The 18637-nt window shown below is 38.4% G+C and overlaps 2 pseudogenes; both read left to right on the top strand.

Moving 5' to 3' along the window:
* Positions 1-818: 818 nt before the first annotated feature.
* On the top strand, positions 819-16385 carry LOC132529997 (NADH-ubiquinone oxidoreductase chain 5-like; annotated as a pseudogene).
* Positions 16386-16966: 581 nt separating this feature from the next.
* On the top strand, positions 16967-18095 carry LOC132529712 (cytochrome b-like; annotated as a pseudogene).
* Positions 18096-18637: the final 542 nt, after the last annotated feature.

Raw genomic sequence — 18637 nt, 5'->3', positions numbered from 1 at the left:
ACGCCCCATCGCTTGCAGAATCTTAGTTCCCCGACCAGGGATTGAACCCGGGCCCTTGGCAGTGAAAGCATGGAGTCCTAACCACTGGACAGCCAAGGAATTCCTGCACTTACATTGGTTTTACAAAATATTGTTCCCAGAAAAATTGACAGGATGCACATGCAAGCAAGAAGGGAATGATTTCTTTTAGACACCACTGGGATTCAGTACAAGATGGAAAGGACCTGGAAGCCATTCAAAGACTGGTTAAATTGCCAATTGGCTGGAACATTGGAAAGTAAATTGGGATTTCCCACATGTAAAAAATATTAAAGAGGCATGAATAGAAATAAGACATCAATTACTTTTCACTAGAAACATAACTATTATTTTTAATTTTTTCACTAGGAGAGAATTTTTTTTAAAAGTGTCATTTTAAACTTCATCCTCCTTCCCAAGCAGTGCAGACACTTGTGGATGGTTAACAAATGTCATTACCCCCAAATTTGGGATTTTGCCAATCAATTTTGACCTCTTCTGAAAAAATGGTTGGTAGAGTATGTTATATTACTGTTCTACTTTCAAAATTTCCTCACTAGCTTGTTCGTTAAGTCTGTCTGTTTCATTTTGTACTTCATCAATACGTTCAATTGCTTCTTGCAGTTCTTTTTCTTCCTTCAGCAAGTTCAGAGAAGCAGACGTTTCCTCTGGCCTGGAGGCAGGAGTCAGTCTCGGTTTCTTTGCTTGGGGTGGAAGTGAAGACTGGTGTTTGGGGACCATGCTGAAAGAAAAGCCAAGAATCCACCCAAGGGAAGAGGCATGTACCAGGAACTCTGAGAATGAGAAAGGTAAATCTTTAATACATAATGAGACCTCTGACCTCAGCCATTTGGCCATCATATCCCAGGATCAACATCAAAAGCCTATGAATCAAATTTGAGGCATTTAGATAGGTCCAGTTTTCTTCCAGAAGACAACCATTGCTATAAGTTTCTTTTGTATCTTTTCAAATACATCATATATAACACTAATAATGACATGCTATACAGACTGTTCTGCATCTTTCTTTCTTATTTAACATTATATCTTGGCAAAGTTACTAGTCAGTACGGGAAGAGCAGCACCCTCATTCTTTTTTATAATCTCATGAAAAGCTGTAACTTTATTTATTTTCTGTTTTAGTTGAAATATAATTGACATATAACTTTATAGTAGTTTCAGGTGTACACATAATGTTTTGATATTTGTATATTGTGAAGTGATTACCACAATAAGTTTAGTTAGCATCCGTCACCATAGTTACAAAGTTTTTTTCTTGTGATGAGAACTCAAGATCTACTTACTTAGCAAATTTCAAATATGCAATACAGTATTTTTTTTAATTAAAAAAATTGTGATAGTTTTTCTTTTTTCTTTTTTAAATGTTATTTATTTATTTTCTTTTTTTTTGGCTGCACGAGGTCTTAGTTGAGGCACGTGGGATCTTCGTTGAGGCACGTGGGATCTTTTTTGTTTCGGTGCGTGGGCTTCTCTCTAGTTGTGGTGCATGGGCTTCAGGGCACATGGGCTCTGCAGTTAGTGGCACATGAGCTTTCTTGTTGAGGTGCGCGAGCTCAGCAGTTGTGGTGCTCAGGCTTAGTTGCCCTGCGGCATGTGGGATCTAGTTCCCTGACCAGGGATTGAACCTGCATCCCCTGCATTGGAAGGTGGATTCTTTACCACTGGACCACCAGGGAAGTCCCCACAATACAGTATTATTAACTATAGTCATTTGCTGAACATTACATTCCCATGACTTATTTATTTTATTTTATTATTATTATTATTTTTTTATTTGGCCGCACTGTGTGGCATGTGGGATCTTAGTTACCTGACCAGGGATTGAACCTGTGCTCCCTGCAGTGGAAGCATGGAGTCTTAACCACTGGACCACCAGGGAAGTCCCTCATTCTTTTTCTTATGGCTGAATAATATCCTATTGTGTATATATACCACATTTTCTTTATCCATTCATCTATTGATAGACACTTAGGTTGCTTCCATGTCTTGTCTTTTGTTTAATTTGTTTAACCAATACTTACTGATGATCAATAGCACTAATCTTTAGCTAGTACAAATCCTGCTGCATGAATCATCTTACACATGCTATTTGATATATGTACTAATGCATCTGTAGTATGAATTCCTAGGAATTCAATTGCTGATCAAAAGATATGTAATTTTAAGTTTTATAGGTATTGGCAATTTTTGCCAGGAATATGAGAGTGAATAATGTGTCCTTAATAATACTGGGTATTGTGCTTTATAGTTAGGAGGAACTCACGTATTCATTTGTTGATTCAATTAACCTCCAATTAACCTTTGTAAAATCACATAAAGCAGTATATGTGGTGGAAATGTGAAATATATAATTTTTAAGACTAAAGCATTATGATTATTCTCAATAATAAATTCAAAATCAGCTCCTATTAGACAAATGAGTTTATGGGTTTATTGCTTCCTTGTCCTGGCCTGGGCACAGTGAGATGACAGAAGTGAGCCTTCCATCTAAACTTCACCCTAAGCCTATAAACTTACATCATACTAACTGCAATGGCTTTGGCTTCAAAATATATTCACTTTAAGATAGAAGAGTAATGTTAGGTTTTATAAACCAAAAAGCAAGAATAAGTCATTTTCATAGGACTTGTTTGTTCAGATGAAGAACAAAGCTTCCAGGTGTGCTTCTTTGGATAAAAAGATATTCCTGTTAATGCCTCAAATGAAGTCACCCTACTGAGCAAAGATATAGTTCAGTGTTCTCTCCAGTTGAAAACATTTAGGGTGTAAATGAAGTCCTATTGGCAGGGAAGATGGCAACAGTATGTCCAGAGCTCTGAACTGAAAAGGCTAAAGAGTGGACGGTGGTTGCAACTATTGCAAGAGCAAGAGGGTCCCTCAGGCAGCCACCCCTGTGGGCACAGGGCCAGAAGTTGCTCCTGCCCTGCATTCCCTCCCTCTGCCTTTCACTTCCCAGCTGCCAAGATCGTGGAAGCTTTGAAGCTCAGCAAAGAAGGTAAATCCACTGAGAACAGTCTGTAAACGTCCTAGAAAAGCATCCAACACTTTGTTCTCTACAAATGAATGAAGGAGTGATATCAAGCAATATCCAGATATTACCTGCACTCTGCCTGTCCCCTGCCTGAACCTGGGATTCTTGCACTGAGTGAGTGGTCCTGGGTCCCACATTGGCATTGCTCATTTGGTGGATGAAGACATATTGACAGAGTTGTTGTTGCTGTGTGGCTGACAGGGTCTTGGTGCTCCGGCCTGGTGTCAAGCCTGAGCCTCTGAGGTAGGACAGCTAAGTTCAGGACATTGGACCACCAAAGACTTCCCAGCCCCACATAATATCAAACGATGAGAGTTCTCCCAATATCTCTGCCTCAATGCTAACACCCAGCTCCAATCTGTGGTCAGGAAGCTCCAGTGCTGGACACCCTATGCCAAACAACTAGCAAGACAGGAACACAACCCCCCTCCACTAGCAGAGAGGCTGCATAAAATCATACTAAGTTCACAGATACTCCAAAACACACCACCGGACATGGCCCTGCCCAGCAGAAAGACAAGATCCAGCCCCACCCACCAGAACACAGGCACAGTCCCCTCCACCAGGAAACATACACAAGCCACTGAACCAACCTCACCCACTGGGGACAGACACCAAAAACAATAGGAACTACGAACGCACAGCCTGCGAAAAGGAGACCCCAAACACAGTAAGTTAAACAAAAAGAGAAGACAGAGAAATACGCAGTAGTTGAAGGAACAAGGTAAAAACGCACCAGACCAAACAAATGAAGAGGAAATAGGCAGTCTACCTGAGAAAGAATTCAGAGTAATGATAATAAAGATGATCCAAAATCTTGGAAATAGAATGGAAAAAATACAAGAAATGTTTAACAAGGACCTAGAAGAACTAAACAGCAAACAATGATGAACAACACAATAAATGAAACTGAAAATTCTCTAGAAGGAATCAATAGCAGAATAACTGATGCAGAAGAATGGATAAGTGACCTGGAAGATAAAAGAGTGGAAATAACTACTGCAGAGCAGAATAAAGAAAAAAGAATTAAAAGAATCGAGGACAGTCTCAGAGACCTCTGGGAAAACATTAAACACACCAACATTCAAATTATAGGGGTCCCAGAAGAAGAAGAGAAAAAGAAAGGGACTGAGAAAATATTTGAAGAGATTATAGTTGAAAACATCCCTGACATAGGAAAGGAAATAGTCAATCAAGTCCAGGAAGCACAGAGTCCCATACAGGATAAAGCCAAGGAGAAACACACCTGGACACGTATTAATCAAACTATCAAAAATTAAAAATGAAGAAAAAATATTAAAAGCAGCAAGGGAAAAGCAGCAAATAACATACAAGGGAATCCCCATTAGGTTAACAGCAGATCTTTCAGCAGAAACTCTGCAACCCTGAAGGGAGTGGCAGGACATATCTAATGTGATGAAAGGGAAAAACCTACAACCAAGATTACTCCACCCAGCAAGGATCTCATTCAGATTTGAAGGAGAAATTAAAAGTTTTACAGACAAGCAAAAGTTAAGAGAATTCAGCACCACCAAACCAGCTTTAAAACAAATGCTAAAGGAACTTCTCTAGGCAGGAAACAAAGAGAAAGAAAAGACATACAATAACAAACCCAAAACAATTAAGAAAATGGTAATAGGAGCATACATATCGATAATTACCTTAAATATAAATGGATTAAATGCTCCAACCAAAAGACATAGACTGGCTGAATGGATACAAAAACAAGACCCATATATATGCTATCTTCAAGAGACCCACTTCACACCTAAGGACACATACAGACTGAAAGTGAGGTGATGGAAAAAGATATTCCATGCAAATGGAAATCAAAAGAAAGCTGGAGTAGCAATTCTTATATCAGACAAAATAGACTTTAAAATAAAGACTGTTACAAGAGACAAAGAAGGACACTACATAATGATCAATCCAAGAAAAAGATATGACAATTGTAAATATTTATGCACCCAACATAAGAGCACCTCAATACATAAGGCAAATGCTAACAGCCATAAAAGGGAAATCAACAGTAACACAATAACACTAGGGAACTTCAACACACCCCTTTCACCAATGCACAGATCATCCAAAATGAAAATAAATAAGGAAACACAAGCTTTAAATGACACATTAGACAAGATGAACTTAATTGATATTTATAGAATATTCCATCAAAAAACAACAGAATACACTTTCTTATCATGTGCTCATGGAACATTCTCCAAGATAGATCATATCTTGGGTCACAAATCAAGTGTTGGTTAATATAAGAAAATTGAAACCATTATCAAATATCTTTTCTGACCACAATTCTATGAGACTAGCTATCAGTTACAGGAAAAAACTGTAAAAAATAAAAACAAATGTAGGCTAAGCAATACACTACTAAATAACCAAGATATCACTGAAGAATTCAAAGAGGAAATCAAAAAATACCTAGAGACAAATGACAATGAAAACACAATGATCCAAAACCTATGGGATGCAGTAAAAGGAGTTCTAAGAGGGAAGTTTATAGGAATACAAGCCTACCTCAAGAAACAAGAAGAATCTCAAATAAACAATCTAACCTTACACCTAAAGCAATTAGAGAAAAAAGAACAAAAACCCCCCCAAAATTAGCAGAAGGAAAGAAATCATAAAGATCAGATCAGAAATAAATGAAAAAGAAATGAAGGAAACAATAGCAAAGATCAATAAAACTGAAAGCTGGTTCTTTGAGAAGATAAACAAAATTGATAAACCATTAGCCAGACTCATCAAAAAAAATGGGAAAAGATTCAAAGCAACAGAATTAGAAATGAAAAAGGAGAAGTAACAACTGACAATGAAGAAATACAAAGGATCATGAGAGATTACTACAAGCAACTATATGCCAATAAAATGGACAACCTGGAAGAAATGGATAAATTCTTAGAAAAGCACAACCTTCTGAGACTGAACCAGGAAGAAATAGAAAATACAAACAGACCAATCACAAACAATGAAATTGAAACTGTGATTAAAAATCACATTCCAACAAACAATAGTCCAGGACCAGATGGCTTCACAGATGAATTGTATCAAACATTTAGAGAAGAGCTAACACCTATCCTTCTCAAGCTCTTCCAAAATATAGCAGAGGGAGGAACACTCTCAAACTCATTCTACGAGGCCACCATCACCCTGATACCAAAACCAGACAAAGGTGTCACAAGAAAAGAAAACTACAGGCCAATATCACTGAAGAACATAGATGCAAAAATCCTCAACAAAATACTACCAAACAGAATCCAATAGCACATTAAAAGTATCATACACCATGATCAAGTTGGGTTTATTCCAGGGATGCAAAGATTCTTCAGTATATGCAAATTAATCAATGTGATACATCATATTAACAACTTGAAGGACAAAAACCATATGATAATCTCAATAGATGAGAAAAAGCTTTTGACAAAATTCAACACCCATTTATGATAAAAATTCTCTAGAAAGTAGGCATAGAAGGAACATACATCAACATATTAAAAGCCATATATGACAAACCCACAGCCAACGTCGCTCTCAATGGTGAAAAACTTAAACCATTTCCTCTAAGATCAGGAACAAGACAGGGTTGCCCACTCTCACCGCTATTATTCAACATAGTTTTGGGATTTTTAGCCACAGCAATCAGGCAAGTAAAAGAAATAAAAGGAAAACAAATCAGAAAAGAAGAAGTAAAACTGTCATTGTTTGCAGATGACTTGATACCATACATAGAGAATCCTAAAGATGCTACCAGAAAACTACTAGAGCTAATCAATGAATTTGGTAAAGTAGTAGCATTCAAAATTCATGCACAGAAATCTCTTGCATTCCTATACACTAACGATGAAAATTCTGAAAGAGAAATTAAGGAAACACTCCCATTTACCACTGAAACTAAAAGAATAAAATACTTAGGAATAATCCTACATAAGGAGACAAAAGACCTGTATGCAGAAAACTGTAACACACTGATGAAAGAAATTAAAGATGACACAAATATATGGAGTGATATACCATGTTCTTGGATTGGAAAAATCAACATTGTGAAAATGACTATACTACCCAAAGCAAATTCAATGCTATCCCTATCAAACTAGTAATGGCATTTTTCACAGAACTAGAACAAAAATTTCACAGTTTCTATGGAAACGCAAAAGACCCCAAATAGCCAAAGCTATCTTGAGAACGAAAAACAGAGCTGGAGGAATCAGGCTCCCAGACTTCAGACTATACTACAAAGCTACAGTAATCAAGACAGTATAGTACTGGCACAAAAACAGAAATATAGATCAGTGGAACAGGATAGAAAGCCCAGAGATAAACCCACACACATATGGTCACCTTATCTTTGATAAAGGTGGCAGGAATGTACAGTGGAGAAAGGACAGCTTCTTCAATAAGTGGTGCTGCGAAAACTGGACAGGTACATGTAAAAGTATGAGATTAGATCACTCCCTAACACTGTGTACAAAAATAAACCCACAATGGGTTAAAGATCTAAATGTGGGCATCCCTGGTGGCACAGTGGTTGAGAGTCTGCCTGCCGATGCGGGGGACTCGGGTTCGTGCCCCAGTCTGGGGAGATCCCACATGCCGCAAAGTGGCTGGGCCCGTGAGCCGTGGCTGCTGAGCCTTCGTGTCCGGAGCCTGTGCTCCGCAGCGGGAGAGGCCACAGCAGTGAGAGGCCCGCGTACCACAAAAAAAAAAAGATCTAAGTGTAAGCCCAAACACTATAAAACTCTTAGAGGAAAACATAGGCAGAAAACTCTATGACATAAATCACAGCAAGATCCCTTTTGAGCCACCTCCTAGAGAAATGGAATTAAAAACAAAAATAGGGCTTCCCTGGTGGCGCAGAGGTTGAGAGTCCGCCTGCCGATGCAGAGGACACGGGTTCGTGCCCCAGTCCGGGAGGATCCCACGTGCCGCGGAGTGGCTGGGCCCGTGAACGATGGCCGCTGGGCCTGCACGTCTGGAGCCTGTGCTCCACAATGGGAGAGGCCACAACAGTGAGAGGCCCATTAAAAAAAAAAAAACAAAAAAAAACAAAACAAAAATAAACAAATGGGACCTAATGAAACTTAAAAGCTTTTGCACAGCAAAGGAAACCATAAACAAGACAAAAAGACAACTCTCAGAATGGGAGAAAATATTTGCAAACAAAGCAACTGACAAAGGATTAATCTCCAAAATATACAAGCAGCTCATGCAGCCAATATCAAAAAAAACACACACCCCAATCCAAAAATGGGCAGAAGACCTAAATAGACATTTCTCTAAGAAGATATACAGATTGCCAACAAACACGTGAAAGGACGCTCAACCTCACTAATCATTAGAGAAATGAAAATCAAAAGTACAATGAGGTGTCACCTCACACCGGTCAGAATGGCCATCATCAAAAATTCTACAACAATAAATGCTGGAGAGGGTGTGGCAAAAAGGGAACTCCCTTGCACTGTTGGTGGGAATGTAAATTGATACAGCCACTATGGAGAACAGTATGGAAGTTCCTTAAAAAACTAAAAATAGAACTACCATATGACCCAGCAATCCCACTACTGGGCATATACCCTGATAAAACCATAATTCAAAAAGAGACATGTACCACAATATTCATTGCAGCACTATTTACAATAGCCAGGACGTGGAAGCAACCTAAGTGTCCATCGACAGATGAATGGAGAAAGAAGATGTGGCACATATATAAAATGGAATCTTACTCAGCCATAAAAAGTAACGAAACTGAGTTATTTGTAGTGAGGTGGATGGACCTAGAGATTGTCATACAGAGTGAAATAAATCCGAAAGAGAAAAACAAATACCATATGCTAACACATATATATGGAATCTAAAAAAAGGAAAAAGAAAAAACAGTGGTCAGAAGAACCTAGGGGCAAGATGGGAATAAAGATGCAGACCTACTAGAGAATGGACTTGAGGATACGGGGAGGGGGAAGAGTAAGCTGGCACAAAGTGAGACAGTGGCATGGACATATATACACTACCAAATGTAAAATAGGTAGCTAGTGGGAAGCCGCCGCATAACACAGGGAGATCAGCTCGGTGCTTTGTGACACCAGAGGGGTGGGATAGGGAGTGTGGGAGGGAGGGAGATGCAAGAAGGTAGAGATATGGGGACATATGTATATGTATAATTGATTCACTTTGTTATACAACAGAAACTAACACACCATTGTAAAGCAATTATACTCCAATAAAGATGTTAAAAATAAAAAAGAAATGAAATTGAGTTATTTGTAGTGAGGTGGATGGACCTAGAGTCTGTCATACAGAGTGAAGTAAGTCCTAAAGAGAAAAACAAGTACCGTATGCTAACACATATATATGGAATCCAGAAAAAAAAAAAGTTCTGACGAACCTAAGGGCATGATGGGAATAAAGATGCAGACGTAGGGAATGGACTTAAGGACACGGGGAAGGGGACGTGTAAGCTGGGACGAAGTGAGAGAGTAGCATTGAAATATATACACTACCAAATGTAAAAAGATAGCTCTTGGGAAGAAGCTGCATAGCACAGGGAGATCAGCTCAGGCTTTGTGACCACCTAAAGGAGTGGGATAGGGAGGGTGGGAGGGAGACGCAAGAGGGAGGGGATAAGGGGATATACGTATATGTATAGCTGATTCACTTTGTTCTACAGCAGAAACTAACACAAGATTGTAAACAAATAAAGATGTTAAAAAAAAACTGTTGGGTAAGAAAACTGGTGCTCTTGCATTTGGGTTTGCATATATATATGTTAATTTGCAATATTTGTACCTTTACTCCAAATGGTGCAGATTATTATAAATGTCATCTCTTTTATGTTTACATCAGCTCCATTAGAACTAAGACGGCTCTGCAGAAGACCAAATCTTCTTCTCTAAAGGGAATACACAGAACCTTGCCTTGATTTGATAGCTAAACACACTGACTTGGCTGTATTCACCCACATATAGCAACTTAAAGTGAGAGCATAGGACAGAAAGGCCCTGTCCTTGGGGTAGTGAGGTCCTGACCAATGTTACTCTTCTGTGGATACCCTCTAATTTTAAAGAGTCTGTGATGCTGATCCAAACAGGTCTAAACTCAGTTCTATTCCTGTTTTTTCAGAGTTGGCTTAAGCCTTATGTCAGCCTGGACATTTCACTCCACAATACTTAACTTAGGCTGCTGCATGCTGATTTCTTATCCATGATCGTAGTCCTAGGGGCTTTAATTCTTCACTCTGGCCTTACACAGGGTTTGAATTTTGCAGGGGCCTCAGGCCAGGGGAAGCTCAATACTTACTTTTTAATCTCTGCTTTGCTGTTGGAAGTCAAGGTAACCTTGTGCTTCCTTTCCATGAGAGCTGGTGCATGCTGACCCTGTAGCCTGTGTCCTGCTCTAGCAGCTTTCCTGGCGGAGTGTTCTGATTAGAGTCCCTGTGAATCAGGGGAGCCATATAGTGTGGTTAAGAAGACAATCATGTTCTTAAATCTCAGTTTAAATTCTTTCTGGCTGTGACTTTAAGTTAATTAGCCATTTTGAGTTTCAGCTTTCTCACCCGTAATAAAGTGGGAGTAGGTTCTACTTCCTGAGGTTTTATTGACAGGACCGGAAGCAGTAATGTGCATTACACTTTTGGTGAAAGACTGACACATTTTATGGACTCGATTATTTTATGCACTTTATTATCTTATGCAGCCACATTTGACCAGAGACTGCTTTTCCCCTCCAATCTATGAGGGCTGTGGGCAGTCTTGATGACATGTATGCCTGTAAAGAGACATACAAGTCATCAACGGAAGCATTCCTTTTTTTCTCTTCCAATATGGCAGCTGTGTGGACTCTTTCTCTTCATGATCCTGAGTAAAAAGACAAAAGTTTTCTCAAGCCCCCTGTTGGGGTGTGGCCCAGTCAGTCCTCTCATAAGTCAAGAGAGAAGGTCTTCTATGGGAGGTCTCAGCCTGAGTTTTCTTTTTAGTGCTAGAAATAGCCTTTAACAAGGTTCTTCCTGGCTGTCAAAATGCAGGCTTTCAGCATGGAGCTCACACACCAACATTCCTTATCATTATCTTTTGTATTCCATAATACAGTAGTATAAGGGGGAAGCAGATTAGAAATCACTTTTTCTTCATGAATATCCTTACATTGAGAAGGCCAATAAGCATCAGTTAATATACAGACCAAGAAAACTACAGATAAGAACATCAGACTATTTTGTGCAAAGGGTCACAAGGAAAAGTGGCGGGTGTATTTGCTAACACTGAGCATTCAAAAACATTTCTTGTTCTGTACCCAAGAGAGATTCAAAATTGTTACTGTTTTGGCAAAAACATTTCAAGTCTGAAGACCATTATTAAGGCTACATTCTGCCATTTCTTACAAAGCTAAATGATTGTAATTTTTTCCAGTTTTATTGAGAAATAATTGACATACATCACTGTATAAGTTTTAGGCATAGAGCATGATAGTTTGATTTACATATATTGTAATATGATTACTACAATAGGTTTAGTGAATATCCATCTTCTCATAAAGATACAATAAAAGAAAAGAAAGAAAAAAAAAGAGAAAGGGGAATATTTTCTTTTTGTAATGAGAACTCATAGGATATACTCTTAACAACTTTCCTATACATCACACAGCAGTGTTAACTATAGGCATCATGTTGTACATTACATCCTAGTACCTATTTATCTTATAACTGGAAGTTTATACCTTTCTACCACCTTCCTACAGTTTCTCTCCCTTGAACCTCTGCCTATGGTAACCACAAGTCTGATTCCTTTTTTCTATGAGTTTGTTTTTTTTAATATATAAAATATATATATAATGAATATATAAAATATAAAAAGATTCCACATACAAGTGAGATCATACACTATTTGTCTTTCTCTGTCTGACTTATTTCGCTCAGTATAGTGCCTTCACCATCTGTCCATGTTGTTGCAAATGGTAGGACTTCCTCATTTTCATGGCTGAATAATATTTCATTACTATATATATATATACTATCTATCTATAGTATATATCTATATATCATGACTTCTTTATCCATTGGTCCATTGGTAGACATTAGATTGTTTACCTGTCTTGGCTATTGTACATAATGCTGCTATGAACATGGGGTGCAGATATATTTTTGAGCTAATGTTTTCATTTTCTTTGGATATATTCCCAGAAGTAGAATTGCTGGATCATACAGTAGTTCTGTTTTTAATTTTTTGAGGAGCCTCCATACTGTTTTCCATATGAGCTATACCAATTTACATTCCCACCAACAGTGCACAAATGTTCCCTTTTCTCCACATTCACACAAGAAATTCTTATCCCTTGTCTTTTGATGATGGTCATTCTAACAGCCATGAGGTGACATCTCATACTGATTTCTTTTTCTTTTTTTTTTTTTTTTTTAAAACCAGCTCCCCTCAAGACAGTTCGTTTTTTTTTTTTGGCTGCCTTGGGTCTTCGTTGCTGTGCATGGGCTTTCTCTAGCTGTGGCGAGTGGGGGCTTCTCTTCGTTGTGGAGCACAGGTTTCTCATTGCAGTGGCTCCTCTTGTGGAGCATGGCCTCTAGGTGCATGGGCTTTAGTAGTTGCACCACGTGGGCTAAGTAGTTGTGGCACGTTAGCCTTAGAGTGCATGGACATTACAGTGGTAGTGGCACATGGGCTCAGTAGTTGAGGTGTGCAGGCTCTAGGGTGCAAGGGTTTCAGTAGTTATAGCACGCAGGCTCAGTAGTTGTGGCTCTTGGGCTTTAGAGTGCAGGTTCAGTAGTTCTGGCACACGGGGTTAGTTACTCTGCGGCATGTGGGATCTTCCTGGACCAGGGCTCAAACCTGTGTTCCCTACACTGGCAGGAAGATTCTTAACAACTGTGCCACCAGGGAAGTCCCCTGATTTCTTTTTCTTCCAGTTTTATTGAAGTATAATTGACATACAGCACTGTATAAGTTTAAGGTATACAGAATAATAATTTGATTTACATATATCACGAAGTGATTATCATAATAAGTTTAATGAACATCCATCATCTCATATAGGTAGAAAATTAAAGAAATAGAAAAAAAAATTTTTTATTCTTGTGATGAGAACTGAGGATTTACTCTCTAAACAACTTTCTTATTTTACATACAGAAATGTTAATTACATTTATCATGTTATAAATGATATCCCTAGCACTTATTTACCTTGTATCTGGAAGTTTGTACCTTTTGACCACCTTCCTCCAATTCCACCTCCTCCCACCCCCCCGCCTCTGGTAACTACAAATCTGATCTCTTTTTCTATGTTTGTTTTGAAGCATAATTGACCTACAACATTATGTTAGTTCCTGATACACAACATAGTGATTCGGTATTTCTATACATTTCAAAGTGATCACCAGAATAAGTCTGGTTACAATGTCACCAAAGATATTATATAGTTATTGCCAATATTCCCCACACTGTACATTTCATACCCATGACTCATTTCCTGTGCAGCTGGAAGTTTGTACCTCTTGATCTCACTCACTTATTTCTTTCATTCTCCCTACCCGCATTCCCTCTGGCAAACACCCGTTTGTTCTCTGTTATCTATGACTCTATTTCTGTTTTGTTATGTTTGTTCATTGTCTTATTTTTTATTGAGGTATAGTTGACTTATGATATAAATTCCAAGGGTACAACGTAGTGATTCACAATTTTGAAAGATTATACTCTATTTATAGTTATCATAAAATATTGGCTATAAACCCTGTGCTGTACAATATATCCTTGTAGTTTATTTATTTTATACATAGTAGTTTGTACCTCTTAATCCCCTACCCCCATTTTGCCCTTCCCCCCCACCCTTCCCCACTGGTAACCACAAAATTGTTCTCTATATCTGTGCATCTGTTTCTTTGTTGTTATATTCACTAGTTAGTTTTATTTTTTAGATTCCAAATATAAATGATAACATACAGTATTTGTCTTTCTCTGTCTGACTTATTTCAGTGAAATAATACCCTCCAAGTTCAACCATGTTGCTGCAAATTTCATTCTTTTTAGTGGCTGAGTAGTATTCCATTCTATATATATATCACATCTTCTTTATCCATTCATCTGTTGATGAACACTTAGTTTGCTTCCATATCTTGGGAACTGTAAATAATGCTGCTATGAACATTGGGGTGCAAGTACCCTTTGGAATTAGTGTTTTCTTTTTTTTTCAGACATATACTCAGTATATATGGTAGTTCTAGTTTTAGTTTATTTAGGAATTGCCATACTGTTTTCCACAGTGGCTGAACCAAGTTACATTCCCACCAACAGTGTACACTGTTCCCTTTTCTCCACATCCTTGACAACATTTGTTATTTGTGTTCTTTTTGATGATAGCCATTCTAACAGGTGTGAATAATATCTCGTTGTGGTTTTAATTTGCATTGCTCTGATGATTACCAATGTTAAGCATCTTTTCATGTGTTTATTGGCCATCTGTATGTTTTCTTTGGACAAATGTCTATTCATGTCCTTTTCCCATTTTTAATCAGGTTGTTTGTTTTTTTGATGTTGAGTACTAATTATCCTGATTCTGTGATAAATACCCATCATATGTAAAAAATACTGTTTCATGTGCTTTTATTACAAGCCTAATCCCAATGATAATATTCCTTCACACAGGCCAAGAAATAATCATTTCAAACTGACATTGGATCACCATCCAAACCCTTAAATTAATGCTAAGCTTCAAAATAGATTACTTCTCAATAACATATGTACTAGTAGCATTGTTTATTACATGATCTATCATAGAATTCTCAATATGATACATACATTTAGATCCTTACATTAATCAATTCTTCAGATACCTACTCCTCTTCCTCATTCCCATACTAATCTTTGTTACTGCCAACAATCTCTTCCAGCTTTTCACTGCGTGAGAGGGAGTCGGAATCATATCTTTCCTACTCATAGGGTGATGATATGGACGAGCAGACGCAAACACAGCTGCCCTCCAAGCAATCTTATATAACTGCATCAGGGTTATCGGATTCACTATATCAATAGCATGATTTCTATCTAACTCAAACGCATGAGACCTACAACAAAGTTTTATACTCGACCTACTCTTTAAACCTCCCCCTTACAGGACTTGTATTAGCCGCAGCCGGAAAATCAGCTCAATTTGGACTTCACCCCTGACTCCCCTCAGCAATAGAAGGTCCCATGACCGTATCAGCCCTACTCCACTGAGGCACAATAGTCATAGCAGGGGTCTTCCTACTTATCCGATTTTACCCCCTAACAGAAAACAATAAACTTATTCAAACAATAACGTTATGCTTAGGAGCCCTTACCACTCTATTCACAGCTATATGCGCTCTCACCCAAAATGATATTAAAAAAAATTATTAAAAAAAAAAAAATTATTGCTTTCTCTGCCTCAAGCCAATTAGGCCTAATGATGGTAACAATCAGCATCAACCAGCCCTATCTAACCTTCTTGCATATTTGCACACATGCTTTCTTCAAAGCCACACTATTCATGTGCTCTGGATCTATTATCCACAGCTTAAACAACAAACAAGATATTCGAAAAATAGGAGGCCTATTCAAGACCTTACCTTTTACTGCAACAGCCCTTATCATTGGATGCCTAGCACTGACAGGAATGCTTTTCCTCACCAGTTTTTATTCTAAAGACCTGATCATTGAAACCGCCAACACGTCTTATAACAAGGCCTGAGCCCTATTAATAACTCTAACTGCCACCTCCCTCACAGCCATCTTATAGCACTTACATTATCTTCTTCGCACTACTGGGACAACCCCGCTTTTCCCCCTCAGCTCCTATCAATGGAAACAACCCCCTCCTAATTAACTCTATCAAACGCCTACTAATCGGAGGTATCTTTGCTGGATTCATCATCTCCAACAACATTCCCCCAACAGCCATCCCCCTAATAACCATACCTCTGCACTTAAAACTAACTGCCTTTATAGTAACAACTCTGGGCTTCGTGCTAGCACTCGAAATTAACCTCAACACACAAAACTTAAAATATACCTACCCCTCAAACTCCTTTAAATTCTCGACTCTCCTAGGATATTCCCCCACCATTATACACTACCTACCCCCTTATCTAAACTTATTAATGAGCCAAAAATTAGCATCCTCTCTTCTATATTTAATCGGATTAGAAACTATCTTACTAAAAACCACATCCCTCATTCAACTAAAATCCTCCACGCTAATCTCAAACCACAAAGACCTTATTAAACTATACTTCCCATCATTTCTCATCACCCTCACCCTTAGCATACCCTTATTTAATTACCCCAAGTAATCTCCATAATAACCACAACACCAATAAACAATGACCAACCACAGTAACTATCACTAAGTACCATAACTATATAAGGCTGCAATCCCTATAGCCTTCTCACTTAGAAAACCAGAATCACCAGTATCGTAAATAACTCATCCCCCAACCCATTGAGCTTAAACACAATTCCCACCTCCTCATCCTTCAAAATATAAAATACCATTAAAAACTCTACTATTAACCCTAAAAGAAATGCCCCCAAGACAACCTTATTAGAAACTCAAACCTCAGGATACTGCTCAGTGGCTATAGCTGTTGTATAACCAAACACGACTAACATTCCCCCTATATAAATCAAAAACACTATCAGACCTAAAAGTGAGCCACCAAAATTCAACACAATCCCACACCCAACACCACCACTCACAATCAACCCTAAACCCCCATAAATAGGCAAAGGTTTTGAAGAAACCCCCACAGAACTAATCACAAAAATAATCCTTAAAATAAATACAATGTATGTCATTATTATTCTCACATGGACTCCAACCATGACCAATGACATGAAGAATAATCATGGTCATTCAACTATAAGAACACCAATGGCCAACATTCGAAAAAACTACCCGCTGATGAAGATCGTCAACAGCACATTCATTGACCTCCCAACCCTGTCAAACATCTCATCATGATGAAACTTTGGCTCTTTACTAGGCATCTGCCTGATCCTACAAATCCTAACAGGCCTATTCCTAGCAATACACTACACACCAGACACAACAACTGCCTTCTCATTAGTAACACACATCTGCCGAGACGTCAACTATGGATGAAATATTCGATATATACATGCAAACGGAGCTTCCATATTCTCTACCTGCCTCTACACTCACGTAGGACGTGGCCTATACTATGGGTCCTACACCTTTCAAGAAACATGAAACATTAGAATCATCCTACTACTTAGAGTCATATCTACCGCATTCATAAGTTACGCACTACCTTGAGGACAAATATTCTGAGACGCAACAGTCATCACAAACCTACTCTCAGCAATCCCATATATTGGCACCACGCTTGTCAAATGAATTTGAGGTGGCTTTTCTGTAGATAAAGCAACACTCACACGGTTCTTTGCCTTCCACTTCATTCTCCCTTTCATCATCACAGTGCTAGCAGCCGTCCACCTACTATTTCTTCATGAAACAGGATCCAACAACCCCACAGGAATCCCATTCAACACAGACAAAATCCCATTCCACCCCTGTTACACAAGCAGATATCCTAGGCGCCCTACTACTAATTCTAGCCTCACTAATACTAGCCCTATTCTCACCTGACTTGTTAGGAGACCCCGACAACTACACCCCAGGAAACACACTCAATACACCACCTCATATCAAGCCAGAATGGTACTTTCTATTCATGTATACAATCCTATGATCAATCCTTAACAAACTAGTTGGAGTCTTAGCCCTATTACTCTCAGTCCTAACCCTGGCATTTATTCCAATACTCCACACATACAAACAGTGAAGCATGATATTCCGACCTTTCAGCCAACTCTTATTTTGAATGTTAGTAGCAGACTTACTAACACTAACATGAATTGGAGGACAACCGGTAGAACATCCATACATTATCGGACAACTTGCATCTATTTTATACTTTTTTTTAATCCTAGTGTTAATACCAGTAACTACTATCATTGAAAACAAATTTCTAAAATGAAGAGTTGTAGTATAACACAATACCCTGGTCTTGTAAACCAGAAAAGGAGAATGACACACCTCCCTAAGACTCAAGGAAGAAGCCCTAAACTTCACCACCAGCACCCAAAGCTGAAATTCTATATAAACTATTCCCTGAAATATATTATAAGACATTCATAAAACTACAGTACAATGTCAGTACTAAAACAACCCATTTTATCACATACATGTCATATATTTTGTGCATGCCTGCACTGTCACATCAATAAATACATGCGTTCCATACATACATATATAAATTGTATGTATAACCATGCATTACATTATTCACCACATGCCTAATAAGCATGTACATTAAATCATTGATATTGCATCGTACATATAATTTATTGGTCATACATAATACATTAGGTTAAATCAGTCTCAACCAATGTACCTATAATCCTGTCCATTGGACCATGAGCTTGATCACTAGGCTGCATGAAACCATCAACCCTGCTGAGTGGGTTGATGTCCCTCTTCTTGCTCCAGACCCATAACTTGTGGGGATTTCTATTGGTG

This window comes from Lagenorhynchus albirostris, chromosome 11, assembly GCF_949774975.1.
Source record: "Lagenorhynchus albirostris chromosome 11, mLagAlb1.1, whole genome shotgun sequence".
NCBI lineage: Eukaryota > Metazoa > Chordata > Mammalia > Artiodactyla > Delphinidae > Lagenorhynchus > Lagenorhynchus albirostris.
The sequence above is the reverse complement of the archived record's forward strand: the minus strand, read 5'-3'. Positions and strand labels throughout refer to the sequence as shown.